Source organism: Coffea eugenioides, chromosome 11 (assembly GCF_003713205.1).
Source record: "Coffea eugenioides isolate CCC68of chromosome 11, Ceug_1.0, whole genome shotgun sequence".
Taxonomy (NCBI): domain Eukaryota; kingdom Viridiplantae; phylum Streptophyta; class Magnoliopsida; order Gentianales; family Rubiaceae; genus Coffea; species Coffea eugenioides.
The window spans coordinates 46,990,738-47,006,551 of record NC_040045.1 but is presented as its reverse complement, the minus strand read 5'-3'; positions in this window follow the sequence as shown (position 1 = coordinate 47,006,551).

The following is a 15,814-nucleotide window of genomic DNA, read 5'->3' as shown; positions in this document are numbered from 1 at the left end:
ACCGAACCCCCTTGCACTGGCAATTCGGATATTTTGTTCTAAATTCAAGGTCAAACTGGTGTGGACGAAAGGTGGTTGAGGTCTGTTTGGCATTTGTATAATTGCTCTGCTGCCGTCCAGTCCGCTATCACTATGTGTGAAAGGCCACCATCCTCGACGGTCACGGTCTACGGTGTGGGGGGTCCTCAGCTGTGCTAACGGTGCCACCCAACGGGGCTACCAGTCGACAGGTGGGACCTCGTTCTCCTCCACTATATTTCCTTGGTGGGACCTTCTTCTTCTGTCTTAGTTTTGATGATGATGATTTGATAATCGTACGATGTGAAACAGCAAAAAGTTTTTTTACAGGTCAATTTTCAATTAGCTATCTTACTACGAACAAACAAACAAACAAAAAAAGTACCGGTAGAAAAATACTACTTTTGTTAGAGCTACTATGCAATCGATGGAGAGCCCGAATGGAATTAAATTAAAAGGAACAGTTAAATTTATGCGGTGAAGACGTTGAAGTGACACTTGAATCTGCATGATGAAATTTATGGCGTATCTTTTACAGCTTTCAGCTAAAAGTTTATACTACCCTCCAAACTAGGCTTCTTGATTTTTTGTTTTTATTTTTTTAAAATTTCTGATGTCAATTTTTGCTCAAGGGAAGTAAACATCAACCCTCCTATTTAATCATATCGGCCAGGCATTACACCTACAAAGCCTTCTTTTAATGCTCCTAAAATTTTATCCACTTTAGCCCATACGATAATACCATGTACTCATTTTGTTATCAAATATTCATGATAGAAGACTTTTTTAGAATCCCTTTTGCCTTCTCAATCCATATTCTTTTTCTTTCTTTTGTGAATTACGAGGTTGGAAAAAAAAAATACCAAGCAGTTTCCTAGTGCCATCTTTACGGCACGGTTGATGAGGTCTAGTCTAGCATGATCCTTGGTTACGCTGAACAAGGTTCATGATTGATTCCGACGTCTGCAATTTTTGATGGGAAACTCGGACTAGTATAATAAATTTCTTTTCAGGAGAGCGTCTGAATTACATTCGAGAGTCAAAACAAAAGGTCACGGAACCTGCAAATCGATGAATACGGCTCAGCGATGACAGCTAGTGAAGGTCAGGGCAAAGATATTAATGCCAGTCGGTGCTCCAAAGATTTGTTTCAATACTTTTTTTTTACAACAGAAGAAATCAGAATTAAATCACTGATCCTTAATCCCAGGTAAACCTCAAAAGCCGGCAACTCTTGAGGCCACCCAGGGAACTAATAATCTAACCCGAAACCCCTCCAATGATCGATGTGGGATTTTTGGAAAGGCCAGTAAGGCCACTGCTACTAAAGGTGTACAAACCTCCATGACACTTAGAAACCTCTCCATACTTTCTTTTTCTTTCAACAGAAGAAATCAGAATTAAATCACTAACCCTTAATCCCAGGTAAACCTCAAAAGCCGGCAACTCTTGAGGCCACCCAGGGAACTAATAATCTAACCCCAAACCCCCCTCCCAATGATCGATGTGGGATTTTTGGAAAAGCCAGTAAGGCCACTGCTACTAGAGGTGTACTAACCCCCATGACACTCAATACTGTCTATCGATGTGGGATTTGTTTCAATACTTACTTGACAAACAACTGTCTTGTTTGGGCTCGCAAAAAATTTATAATAAATGCATAGTTTTGCCCCATGAATAATCACTTTCCGTCCCATTTCCAAGTTTTGTTATTCTCTGTTTGGTTGTATTGACTTTTAGAGATCTGTAGACTTTGTACGCATTAGCGCATGCACACATGCAACAATGGCACCCCACGATCTGATTTAGATGTTTGATATTACTGCCGCTGCTGCTGCTGCTGCTACAGGATCGAGCATCTTTTTGTTCTGTGCCAATTCTTTCTTCATCAGAGCCTTCTGAATTGTAACATTCACCATTCATAAACAAGCTAAGGGGAATGGGGATGGATGGGGATCTTCCCATTTTCCCAAATGAACTGGCAATTTGACCATGCAATTGTCCTTCTAATCTTTTTCATCAAATGGGCCGTTCGTGTAATTCTAAACCCCACTTTGGGTAACAAGATTTCTTTTTACTTTGGCTGCTTTTGGCCCTGTGGGGTCCTTGTGTCCTCTCCTCCTTTTAACTGCCACTTTCACGTATCCTAATTCCACCACAAACTTCGTCAATCCCACTTAATGCATAGATTAGACTGATTAGTTATCTTGTTATGTGACACCTAAATAATCATCTAGTACAACTAAGACATTAGATTATAGGTTAAAAACTCGATCCAAAAACTTAAATAGATCAACATATAAACTGTATCATACACAAGACTGGGGTGCTGGATAACTGTTATAAGCCTAATTAATCATCTTGCGCATCCTCCTCCACCAGAAAGTTCAAAGTTTGATAAACTATTATGCACTAAGACCTTCAGCTCTCTCGTCTACTGTATTCTAAATTACTAATTAAGTTCAACATCATTCAGCTCCTATTCAACTAAGAACTCAAGAAGCTGCTGCTGCTGCAGATAAGTTACTTGAGCAATGATTGTGCGAACACACTGAATCGACTATGTGGCGCGAGGCATTGAGTTAGTTCAGTCGTTATCCGACTCCACTAGCCATACACCTGGTCGTCGTTGACAAAGTCTGAAAAATCTTTGATTCCTTCGCTCGCGGAATTAATACTGCAGAGGATTTGTTTCCGCTTGGGAAGCTCTCTCACTTGTGATGAGGTTGATTTACAATTTTCACTTGCCAGCATCCGAATAGTTAACAAGTATGGAGAATTTATTTATCCGAATAGTTAATTTTTTTTTTATATACATATGAGATTGTTTAAATTATATATTTTAGTTTTCATCCCACTATTTGTGATTAGTTATAATATTGTAAAGTTAAACTAGCCACTCATATGTTAATCACACCACTAATTTATGGGTTATTCGTAATCATATCAAAAAACTACTATTACTATGTTTTGTCCTCGTAGTTTTCATATGTGAGTTTCCATTCATCTCGCCACCATATGTGGATTAAAGTTTTTTTTTTTTGTGGATTAAGTTTGGAATATTGTTTTACCGTAATTTGTATTACTCCTAGCTACTACTGGGAGGTGTACATATACGGTTTCGCACGGGGAGGGCATAAAATATTGCAGTTCAAATTTCACACTGCTGATTCTTTGATAGACTTTAGAATTGTCATCATAGGGAGCAAAGAAAACAAGGGTTTAAAGATCTACATGTGTAGTCCTTCAAACACGACATGTCTAATACAGATTTTCTTGGATCCCGAATATGTTTGAACAACTTTTTCATTGTCGGATCCATGTTCATAGAAATTGAGATCATCTAATGCAAGCATGAAAAATGTGAGACAACAATTTTACAACATAAAGTAAATACAGCTTTTTTTTTTCTTTCACTTTCGGCATTTTTCTCGTTTTTACTAGTCATCGAGTGAATTCTCGATCACCATTAGCACTGTTCAACTCTAAATTGACGCATTCAGAACTATTAAAATTACTACTGCATTTTCTACAAGAAAACAAACTCAAAAAGAAAAAAGACAGTTTTTTTTTTTCCCTCTTTCTTCAGTTTTCTACTAGGTCCTAGTACCTACATTTGGTGATTTGAATGTGGTAGGAGGAGACCGGGGGGAAATGATTGTGGGGTCGTAAGTCTTCAATTACGTACAGGTAAAGGAAGTCAATCAAATGCTTTAAAAGCTTGAAATTCACATAAGTTTATGGCAGTTGTAGTTGGCAAGATGATGACGATAGATGCTAAAATCTTCATCTCAAGTTACGTACCCAGCCTCTAACAACAGATGTCAGACATTCGCATGCAACGCCTGGACAGGCACCATGGCTCTGAAATAATTTCTTCTGCCTCACAAATTCAGCTTCAGCTTTATCAGTTTATTTCAGCCACTTAAGGTGCCAAATATTTTGAACAGCACTAGATTACACTTTCGTAAGGTTCATAATTATGCGCAGTGGATTTACCTGTAATTTTCTTGGAATTGTCTCAACAACCCTTCAAGCGGGTAATCATTATATAGGCTACATGAGTGTTCAGTAGTCCGCGGTGATAGAAGCTAAAGATCTCCTCCATCGTCATGCGAGTGAAAATTTTGGGGACATGGAAGGTCATTGTAATTGAACGTACAAGGGGAAAAAAAGGGAGAAGGGGGGGGGGGGGGTGGGAAAGTTAATTTGTTAAGAAAAGCTAACAAGGAAGGGTTGAGGATTCGTAGTTAGCACCTCTTGGGAAGTTAATTTTTTTTTTAGCATAAGAGTTTCTCCCTCTTTCTCACATTATTATTATTATTATTATTATGAATTCCATGTTACCTATCAAGTTAAGATAGAATCAATTGTTGTTTAGTTCATAATTTATGTTGGTTGATTGGTAAATCTGCTATTTCATGCCTTTAGTTTTCATTTTTGCATGAGGATAGTTAATTTGGGAACGAGTCTAAATGCAAGGAGTGTAACAAATGTAGATGTGAATGAGCACTATTAGAAAAATCTAACAATTAAAACAAACATCAACTAAAATTGCCATACACTTGCAAAACAAAACAAGGTTGAATCCACCATAATACAAAAGCCCTTAAAAACACAGTATAGAATACTTCATTGATGCTAGTGGAATGACATACTAAAACACTTTCCTCCATAGCAAACAGAAGAATTCAAAAAAAAAAAAAAACTAAAATAAAAACCCATAAGTACTTTCAAATAGATTAAGCATATTAGCAAAGAAGAACTTCAAGTTTTGGAAGTTAAAATCACTGCTTAAGTTGTATCTTTTATTGTATGAAATAAATATCTCAAACTAAATGGGTGCTTTTGGTTTGCAGCAATTACAAAGTCCTCAATCACAAAAAAAAATCGTTAAATATGTAAAGGAAAGAGAAGAAAATAAAATAATGCTGAAGTCAACTAAAGCAAATGTGTTGAAGGAATAATTAATTACAAATATAAATTAAAGAAATTCCACTGTAATTAGTTCTAGGTTTATTATATTTTGTTCTCAACTTCACTAGTTTGAGCTTAAAACCAAGTTGGGGATTAAGGGCAAAGTTACAGAAGAGTCTTGATGACAATTTCCAAAACCAGAGAGGGCTTTCGTATAGCCTCTTTTGGAAACCTCAAGGGGGCAATGATTTTTACCCGGATTGGATTAGTGAGTTGGCTCACCCAAGGACGTGTCTATGAGTATCATTAGCGGCAGTCCAACCAATATTATCACACCGGCCTTTTGCACCATCTTTTTCTGTCTTCACAAAATTATTCCCAACTCACTGTTCTTTTCTACCAAGAGTCATGATTCCACCACCATGGTCTACAATTCGAGGTCAGTAATCTTATTTTTAGTTCACCAATATTGTGCTGACTCACGTTCATTTGATCTCCATTGTATGTTCTTTTCTGCGGACAATTCAGAAATTTGGAGCCCCTTTTATGTCCATCTCAATATATGTATGATTTCTTGTTACTAATTTTTACACACATTCGGGGATTAAATAAAGGAGGGGGTAGCTGAGAAATGAGAATTTGATGAAGGATTAATCCTGGGGAATTAAAATGTAATCATGATTATAACGGTTTCTCTAAAATTGCCTGAGCAATAGGTTAACGAATATTGGATCTAAATTGGATCAGACTTAATTATGGTCAGTTTGGTATTTAAACTGCGTTAAAGAAACTAAAGGTAACCATTTTTTTTTGTTGAAATTATTCATTCATTTTTATGTATCAGCTTTCTTGCAAACAAAATAGCAGAGGGAAGACAAACGAAGGGTTTGTTTGGATTGTAAATTATTTGAGATATTTTTACTGTAGCACTTTTTGTGATGTGATTTATGTGAGATAAAACGGTAATTGAGAAGATAAAAAGCTGTATTGGAAATTGTAATAGTGATGTAACCAAATATATTTGGAGAAATAACCCACTATCCAAAAAGTTTAATTTGTGCCTGAATCGGTAGCATCCGAGTATTTAAATTCATGTTATCATTTATTTAATTAATCCAACAGCATCCCTTTTAATTAGTTTTGAAACAACATAGAACTGTTATGACACCTTTCCTGCCTACTGTAGGTTCCTTGGTTACATCAAATAGTTTTTTTTAAATATATAATAAGTAGAAGGTTTACTTACAATTCTTCTCGTCTTATCATTCAATTCAATCCTCCCTCTTCACTTCACTCAGATAGTCAAGTGAAGCAAATAGTTATAACAAGAAAATAAAAAGAAGAAAAAAAAAACATTAAGAAAAGGTGATTTTGACCTTTTTTTTTTCGATTATTGTGAAGATCATGTCATCTTTATTAAAGTCGGAAGATGAAATTTTAAAGCAAAAGAAAAGTTCTATGCACTTGGTATATATTGAGAGCAAGATAAGTTTAAACTTGACCTTAAAAAAAGAGAACTCAAAGGGAGGAGAATATACGTGTTATCTAAGTGGCATTGTGCTTTATGGTTGAAAGTTGGTTCTTAATCATTACATTCTTGATTTCTGACCTATCTTGTTGAGTTCATATACGCATGTGTGCGTGTATATATTCTGAGTCAAAAGCAAGGTAGGAGTTGGTCCCAAATAATGCATGCAAGTTTTCCAGAACAGATAATTACTGATCTCAACTGATAGCGATTATGTCCCATGGATCTTCATAAAGCAGAATACTGGCGGCATAGTTTACTCTTCTCTTCTGCATCCTTATGCGCGAGTCGCCATGCATGACAATAAGAGATAATTAAATGCATGACCTTTCGTCTCAGAATGTATTCTGACTCCTCTGTGCATATATAATACGTACGTATAGCAATATTGACCAAATTTGAAACATGCATGTGTAAATTAATTAAAGACTGGCCACCTCCAAGATTTAAAAAAAAACTACTTTTCTCATTGAAAAAAAATCTCGTGTTTCCGAGTAACTTCATAACTGTATTGAAGTTTATCCAGTACAAATTTTTTTTAAAAAAAAATTAAACATAGCCCACCCACGCCCCAGTCCCCACATATTTATTGTAGTATAGAGCTGGAAATATTGGTTTAATTTACACTGTGCAGAAAAGCATAGAGAAAGAAGAATCCGCTATATATTGGTGTGTCCCTTTAGCAGTATGAGATTTACACCCATCAAATAGACTGCTAAAAATCAAGAGAAAGCATTTGGAAATTCATTAAAATGTATAGCATATTCGGCTAGCTATTTTAATACTCTAAAAAAACTATTCATCCCATTCAGATGAGACTTAAGTCCAAATTTGGCAAGCTATTTGATATTCATCCTTAATACGGCTTATAGTACTGATGATCCAACTTCCCTCAATTTTCTTTAAAATAAATAAATAATTAAAAAAAAGGGCTTCCCTAGCTCAATTAATTAGCACAGTTCCATAAATGGACACTTATGCATAATCGAACTTATTATGGCCTGCCCTAACATTAAAATTCTCTCAATATATAATACGCGTAATGTTCACTGCGCAATCGAACTGTCGAGTTCTCCGCTAATTTTGGGTACGTAATTTGGTTTTTGGTGGGACTGGTAAATTTGTTACTACTATTTGGTTATTGAAATTTTGTTTTATTCTCGCTGTCACGGCAGTAAATTAATTCGTAAATCTTTAGAATTTGGGTATCTGAAAGTTCACTTATGCATCAATCAAAGATGAGCAGTTGATGAACAAAACGTGTTTTCATATTGATGAAGCTGAAACTCCAAATAAAAACGTTTTATAATTAAGTCCCAGAATGAATCATATGAGCAATTATGTCCTACGAGTGGGGTAGTGAGCCTTTAAGCAAGTGGTCTCAACCGTCAACCTGCAGACCCACAAATAATTGCAGTTGGAAATTCCACAACTGTGAACTTTAATTAATTTTAACAACCTATTTTCTTGACCAGAAAAAAAAAAGATGAATATTAATTTGTTGAAAAGTATGACAAGCTGTAAATAATTCCAAGTGTTTAGGTAGCCATCGTATTGGAATTGAATAATTCATGAACCTTATTTCCAACTTATAACTATGATAGGACATTGGTCAGCTTGGACAAAAAAATGCTTGTCAAACCCTCATCTTCAATAATGCTACATTACACAAATAACTCTTGCATTCAATTTTCCTATGTACACCGCCTCCTCTTTCCCGTTAGATTTCTCATCTAGAAAAGAGTGTATTTCTGTAAATCTAAAGCAACAAACTAGTGACCCTAGCCCTCCCTCCACCTCTGCAATTGTTGGTCCTATATATGGTTTCCCTTTTAGATCTCTGTCTCCTTGAAAGCAAAAAATTTTTGGCAAAAAAAAAAAGAAGAAGCCAATCCACTTTCCATTTTTTGTTTAATCCATCCTTAGCCCATAAATGCGTCTTTCTTGGGAGCCGAGCCGGTGGAGTTACTAAACTATTCCTCAGACTGACACAGAGGAGTTATCATTTGATTGAGCAAAATTAAGGACCAGAGTTCCTGCCATTCAAAGGCAGTAAACAACTAACAAAGCATATTAGTGTTTAATCATCGTGCCATTAAACAACTAATACTAGAGCATATGAGAAGATTGACACACACTGTTTCCCTTCTTTTATTTTTTATTTTTTTAAAAAAAAAAACACACTAAAAAGGGATAATTACTCGGCATAATTTAATATAGAATCTTGCATGTGCCTAAGAAAATCAAATTTCGTTTTAATTATGTTCATATTACAAAACTTGGCGTATCATCCGCAGTAAAAGGTTTTCTATACGCTCCTAGCTCACAGGACAATTTTATGAGATTGTGAGAATCAAACTTTGTCGTAATAAACAAAGTAGTACTCCTTTCCTATCAGAAAGTAGCGGCTGCTCCTAGTATAATGCTGTTGGAGAGTGCTCATATCTTAATAAGGAAGACAAAACTTGCTAACACAAAATCTTTACTATATACGTGGAAGGAAGGTTGCTGCAAGGAACAATACACAAGTTACAGAGCAAATCCAAAGACAGACGGATCAGAGTTTTGGGCTCCATTTGACAGTTAACAGAAGATTGTGTGCCCCAAAAAAGTAGGGAACAGACACACAGCAAATGTGTCAGCCCCATCACGCATTTGCACATATGGCTAATTGGCTATGGCCTTAAATCGTCAACTCATCAAATGTTGGTTTTGGACAAGATTTTGGAGAGAAATGAAAGGACTGATCGAGGATTGCCCGGTTGGACGGTCCTGTTGAAGAAGAAACACTGAAGCTGCATTGGCTCTCCCTCAGTTCTTAGCCACGTATTCGAAGACAGGGGACACGTGAGGGCTGTTTTGCTTGTTTCTCAACACTTCATTGGTTTGGTCTGCATCTGAATTTAGGAAAGCGTCAAATGGCTAGTTGGTAAGGGAACACTCCCAGCTAGGGATGTAAGCAGCTCGGTCAAAAGCTTGACTCGAACTCGGTCAGACCGAATTCGAGTCGAGTTCGAGCATCCAGAAGCGATGCTCGAAGGCTCGACGAGCCTTATCAAGCATTTTAATTTTAATTATTTAATATATTATTATTATAAAATTACCCTTATACCCAAAAGAATTATCGAATTTACGAAATATTTCAAGTCATATAAAAATTTTAAAAGGGCAATAATGTCTTTTTGCTAAAAAATTATCAAGCAAATGAATTTTAATAACTCGAGCTCGACCGAGCTCGATAAGACTCGCATGGACTCGAGCCCATGTGAGTCGAGCTCGAGTATTGTGAGCAAACTTCGAGCTCGAGCTCGAGCTCCAACTGGAGCACCATATCTATATGTCGAGTCGAGCTCGAGTACGGCGATACTCGAGCTCGACTCGACTCGATTACAGCCTCACGCCCAACGTCATTCTACAGTATTAGTGCCATCCACACGTGCAATTATTCTTCTAATCTCATTCATTTTTCGTTTAATTGAAGCCTCCCAATTTTTTTGTTTTTTTGGTTTTTTGGGTCTCTTTTGCTACTAATTTCAGTTTACCATTTTCCTTGGTCATTTCTGCATTGAAGATCAAACAGGTTGTGAACCCCAGCCATGGTATGGTGGCTCAAGCATCCAAATAATGCTAATTACTACCTGAATTTCGCTCGGGGTTGGACTGTTTAAATAAGTTGTTCTTCGACAAAGGCGTGACTTTATGTGAAATAAAAGGCGTGGTGGAGGGAAGCAAGAGTTGTTGTGGTGTTGTGTCCTGCACTTGCCCAATATTCACCCACAGACCCAACCCAACCTTTTTTGCTGCTAGCCCACCAATATGACGGATTGGCTAGTCATCAATAACGGGATACCACGTAAGATCTTATGTTCATCTTCATGGGAAAATTATGAATTTTTATAAACCAGATTAACTAGTACTGGTTTGGTACATGAAAATCATTGGTATGTTGAACACTGGGCCAAGATTTGCATGCACATAATGGGGGCTGATTTAAACACTGCAAGCTCCACCAATCTTAAGCTCACAGGCAAGACAAGTTTCCTTCATTTTTTTTCCTAATAAAATATTTTAACTGAGTAAATCTTTTATGTACGATTATTAGTGTATACACTAGCAAATCATATGTGCAAGGTATGGCGTTCAAATTTAAATTGAGATGATTCGACGTGTATCTAGCTCCGTCAATATATACATTGACAGTATAAGAAAAATTAATCCTACCTTAAATAAGAAGATACCAAATTCCAATTCTTGTTTCTCTAAGTCGCACCAACAGAAAGAAACCTTGACGTGGTATAAATGATTTCAACTAAGCCTTCAACAATTACCAGTCCTTGTTTCTCTTGAGTCACTACAATAGAAAGCAATTCTTGACACAGTATAAATGATTCCAACTAAGCCTTCAACAATTATTTTTCGAAGCCTATTTCCACACTTTCTGCACAAATTCCGGTTCATTATCAGTTATCACCCAAGTTTTGTAGACTCGAACGAGAGCCAATGTTCAAAATAAACCCAATTTGAGGCCCATAAATCTTCTTGCAAAAAAAAAAAAAAGGTCAAAAAAGGAACAGCCTTTCTTTTCCAATTGAGGCCCACAAATCTTCTTGTAAAAAAGACTTGTTCTGTCCAATTTCCCATCCCCCTCTCAATATTTCCGACCTTGTTTCATCTCATCTTAATATTCATGATATTTGATTAACAAGACTGAGTTAATCTAATGATCTTCTTCCTAATGTGAAATAAGGTAAATTATTGACTTGGACGAGTTCATCCGTTGCTCATTCACAGCTTCTTTCGTTGTCGGTAACAAAAGAAATTTGGGTACTTGAAACTTGGAAGTGGAAGCTTGTCATCGTGCGATGTATTTGTTTCGTAGTGTGCTGAACTGGGTCAAACACAGTTGAACCGTCCCGTGTGGGGTGCCTTCGGAAATAAAATCACATGGATCAAAAATTGACCCGAGTCTACAATGACTTGGGTCAATAAGCCCAATTCCAAGAATCAAGCAGCAACTCGTATTTATTTGACCTTTTAACTCTTTTACAAGAAGCTGCTGAGCCACTGAGGAAAAGCTGGTCTTTTATTTGTGAAACTTGCCCACGAGCACACGCTGAGCCCCTTGCCTTCTGCGGAAACACACACAAGTGTCTGGATAAGGTGCTCTGGGCGGCCACAACATTGTCACATGATATCATTCACGCACCATAATTTTGTATTTTTGGGTGTCATCCCAATTTAGTCCGTGTTCGTGTCAAATCTTTGGATAGTTAAATTTTTTCACGTAATATTTTGCTTGTATCATAAACACATTTTTCAATCCGTCCTTTTATATTTTCAACTACCTTTTTATTTTACATATGTCGCATCACAAAAAGTGTTACAATAATTATTTCAACTAATACTCTATCCAAACACACTGGCGTAAAGATAAATACAAACGTTACAACTAATTAATAGGAAAAACGACAAGCTTGGAGAGCGCGTGCTCAGATTTTTCTTCTCATAAAGAGAATTATTAAAAGAAAATATTTTTGTTGTATGATGAACTTGCCTTTCAATTATTTTTTATTTTTATAATTACTTTATCTTGCACACATTATATCACTAAAAGTGCTGCATGCATGCCACAACAGGAAGTAATTTTCATTCCAAACGTACCGATTTTTCAACTGCTAAAGATTTGTACTTGGGCAAACTTTTTAAACTGATGAAGATTTACAGAGTCTCGTATATCTACTACATGTTCTATTCTACCAAAAAGACTGAAAAGGTCTGGATCGCGCAAACATCCTTTAATTGAATTTTAAAAGCGGGAGGGACGACTCCTTCTTGCTTTCTTTTCTCCCTTCTCGCTTTGACCTACATGATGAGCAGAACGTTTTTGTGAGAAAAAAACTGAGGATTGAAGCAGCCCGGCTGGAAATCTTTCAATGGCGCATTCCAGTCTTCGTTTCCTCCGCCGTAGACTACAGAGTACAAAGACGGAATCAAGCTCTGCGGAAGAAAGTAACGCACACGTGGTATGTTTTTGCAAAGCCAAGCGAAGCCAAGCACTTGCACTGTGATGGTCCATTGTGTTCCCGGCCCCGCCTGCCCCTCTCAAATCACATCAACAATTTTACCAGAAAATTGAGGAATAAATTTCTTTTGGACCAGCTTTCTTCAATTACATTTTAGGCCACTAAGACAAAAAATACCTAAAAGGTTCAGTGGAAAATGCTTCATTTATTGTGCAGCATGACTGTATGGAGCAGCGTATTTTAGTGACACATATACAACCTAGAAATCAAATCGTAATGATCTCCTTTGTGATTGAAGTATGTACGCGTGTGGTTTAAGAAAAACTGCAAAATTAAATGGCTCAACTGACCGTTGGTTTTGATTTTATGGAATAGCAAAGCGAAAAGCTCCCCGTTTCTTGTCCTCCTCCAGTATTTGGTTTGTCCTTGAATAAGTTTGTCTTGTTTTAGTTGGTTAAGAAAATAGAGACATGCATTATTAGCTTTGTAAATGAGTTAACGTTGTTCGAGATGCGCCCATCTCCTCTGAATGTTGATAACCAAGACAAGAATGTGGACTATGTAATAGATTGGAACGACTGGAGCAGGTTGGCAATTAAACATTATTGAAAGATAACGAGCCGATTTCGTTTTAAAAAGAAAAAAAAAAAATCCCATTGGACCAGAGGATTTGAACCCTAAAAGAATAAAAATAATGAAAGAAAATACTGCGTTGACATGAATGATTAGTCATGAAATGCTTTCCAAGTCTTCGTCATTTTGCATAGTTTTCTTTCAGCATATGATGCGTAAGTAATTCCTAGTTCTTCTAATGCGTTTCTGAGGACCGTTGATGGTGATGCGTTAGGAATTTTAGTCCTCACCCCTCGTGCTTTTGGCTCAGTGGTACCCAGCTGTCGTATATTAACGTATGCCAAAATTGCGGTTTTTTTTTTTTTTTAAATTATTATTCTTTGAAAGGGATTTCTATTTGCTTGCTACCAGCGCAGTAGATTTGTTTTGCATCGTTGATTATAACGTCCTCACGCTAAATGCTAAATTATGTACTCGTGTCGTGAGCGTGATAGCTAGCTACATGCCGGGCTAGAACAAGAAAAGTGCAAACACTCTCTCTCTTTCTCAGAAACTAGAGAGGAACCACAAGGAAATGAGACGGAAAGAGCAAAGTATTGTCGTTGGGAGGGATTAATCGCCATTTTTCTTTCGCCTTTTCATGGAGGAAGAACAACTGATAGTTGTTGAAAACTCTTTAGAGAATTGTGCAATAATGCAAGCAGAGGTTTCGTCCTTGTGTTTAATCGTAATGTGTAGGAAGTTTCAATATTCAAGTACACTCTTTTGCATGTGCTGAATGGTTCTTTCATTCTCTGTCCGAACATTATGGGCTATAGTCTGTCTACGCGCAGCATTGAATATATACATATATATATATAACATCAATAAATCCTTTGACAGGTTCAATTGAAAGAGTATGCAAATTTTTATACAAGTCTTGCACTTCTTTCGTACCATAATTTCCAAAATTATTGAGCCCATTTAGGTTTTTTTAAAATTTTTTTTTTAAATTTTTTGAGGGGTAAAATTTCTGTGAATAATCATTTATGATAGGGAAATATATTAATGTGTAGTTGAGAGGTGCATCTCATCAATGTGGCAATAGAAAGATGAAAACTTAGTGTAGAGTCTTATTATAAAATCTCTTATTATAAAATCTTAGTGTAAGCTAATAGTCTTCTTGTTTAGAGCACTGTGTTAATTTGTTAATGTTTGAAAATGTAAATTGAATGGAGATGCAACCAATTAAAAATAGCGTAGATCATAGACTTGGCTATAAATCCTATTGATCTTCTCAGAAGTTTACAGATGTTAAAATTGGGAAGTTGGCTTATATTCTAAACTTGTACTTAACCCCTTTTTCTATTGTAGCAAGAAGTCATATTATATTTTTTTTTTTGGTAACCCGGAACATGCCCCGACCCGAGTCCTTTGAACCCGAGCCGGTACACCAAACCGGAGGGAAGCCGACAACCCCATACAACTTTCCCGAGCGAGTCAAGATGTGCGGCGCAGCGGGCACGAATCGAACCCCGATCAGTGAGGAACCAGCAACTCAAGGCCGATCCCTCAACCGCTGCACCATATGCCCTGGGGGCAAAGTCATATTATTATTACTAGAAGATAATAGTCTAAGCAAGTAGGGACAGCGTTACAATAGATGCTAATCACTTTGATTTACGAATGATATATAGTAGCTGTTTGGAATTCCGATTCCGGATATCATTTTGGATTTGAGGCGACCACACATTTAGCTAGCCATGGGCTGCCGCGTTTCAGTGCAAGTCAAGAAAGTCAGCACTGGAAAAGAAAGGAGGAGTGGAGGACCGCAGATTTCATCTCAACCGCGAAAGCTACAGTCAAGGACTGTGCTTAAACATGGGACCCCGATTGGCTCTAATTCCACAAGTTCTATCACTATAAAGTATGATAAATGTAAAAATAGTAAAGGATTTGAGAAAAAAAAAATCTATATGGCGTTTGGCAACTTTACACAATAAATTTTAGTAATATGTGAATTTTTCTAGCTGAGTGTTAACACACTTAATTCGTACATACCTTACTGTCTTAGTAAACATCATTACAATTAGATAATGCCCTCAATGAATTACACTTTTTCCAAAAAAAAAACAACTAACACTTGAATTTGCTCTTAACGAGTGTACAATGTACATCTGTTAGTCAAATTGATAAGAAAATAATGAATAAATGAAAGTGTAGTCTTTAATAGTTAATCATTAAATTCATAAAAAGGGTTTAGAAAACTCATTAACGGGATCCCGATTAATCTTAAATGAACATTATTTTATGTGTGAAATTGAAACCAATTATTTGTATCAAAACTCACTTACCAAATGCCTCCACGATCTTATGCACTAAAAGTCATCCACATCTTTAATGCTTAAGCAAGGAAATTAACAAAAGGAACTAACTATATCATTCGATTCACAGTAGTATTTCCATCTTCCATCAAATGGTCATTGTTTTTTTTTTTTTCAAAAAAAAAAAATCTTCCACGAAATGGCCATTGTTTTTTAAAAAAAAAATTTCTTCCACCGAATGGCCGTCGATCGGATCATGAACAACGAGACCAATAGATGACGTTATGCTAAAAAAAAATAAATAAATACAAAGGAGAGTAGGTAGGATTAAATAGAGAAAATATATAAATGCAAGGTATGATAATAATTATTAGTACATGTATATACATAATATATTGGGTGAATATTAAGCGTATTAAATGAGTGCCTAATGTACATTCATTAGAAAAACC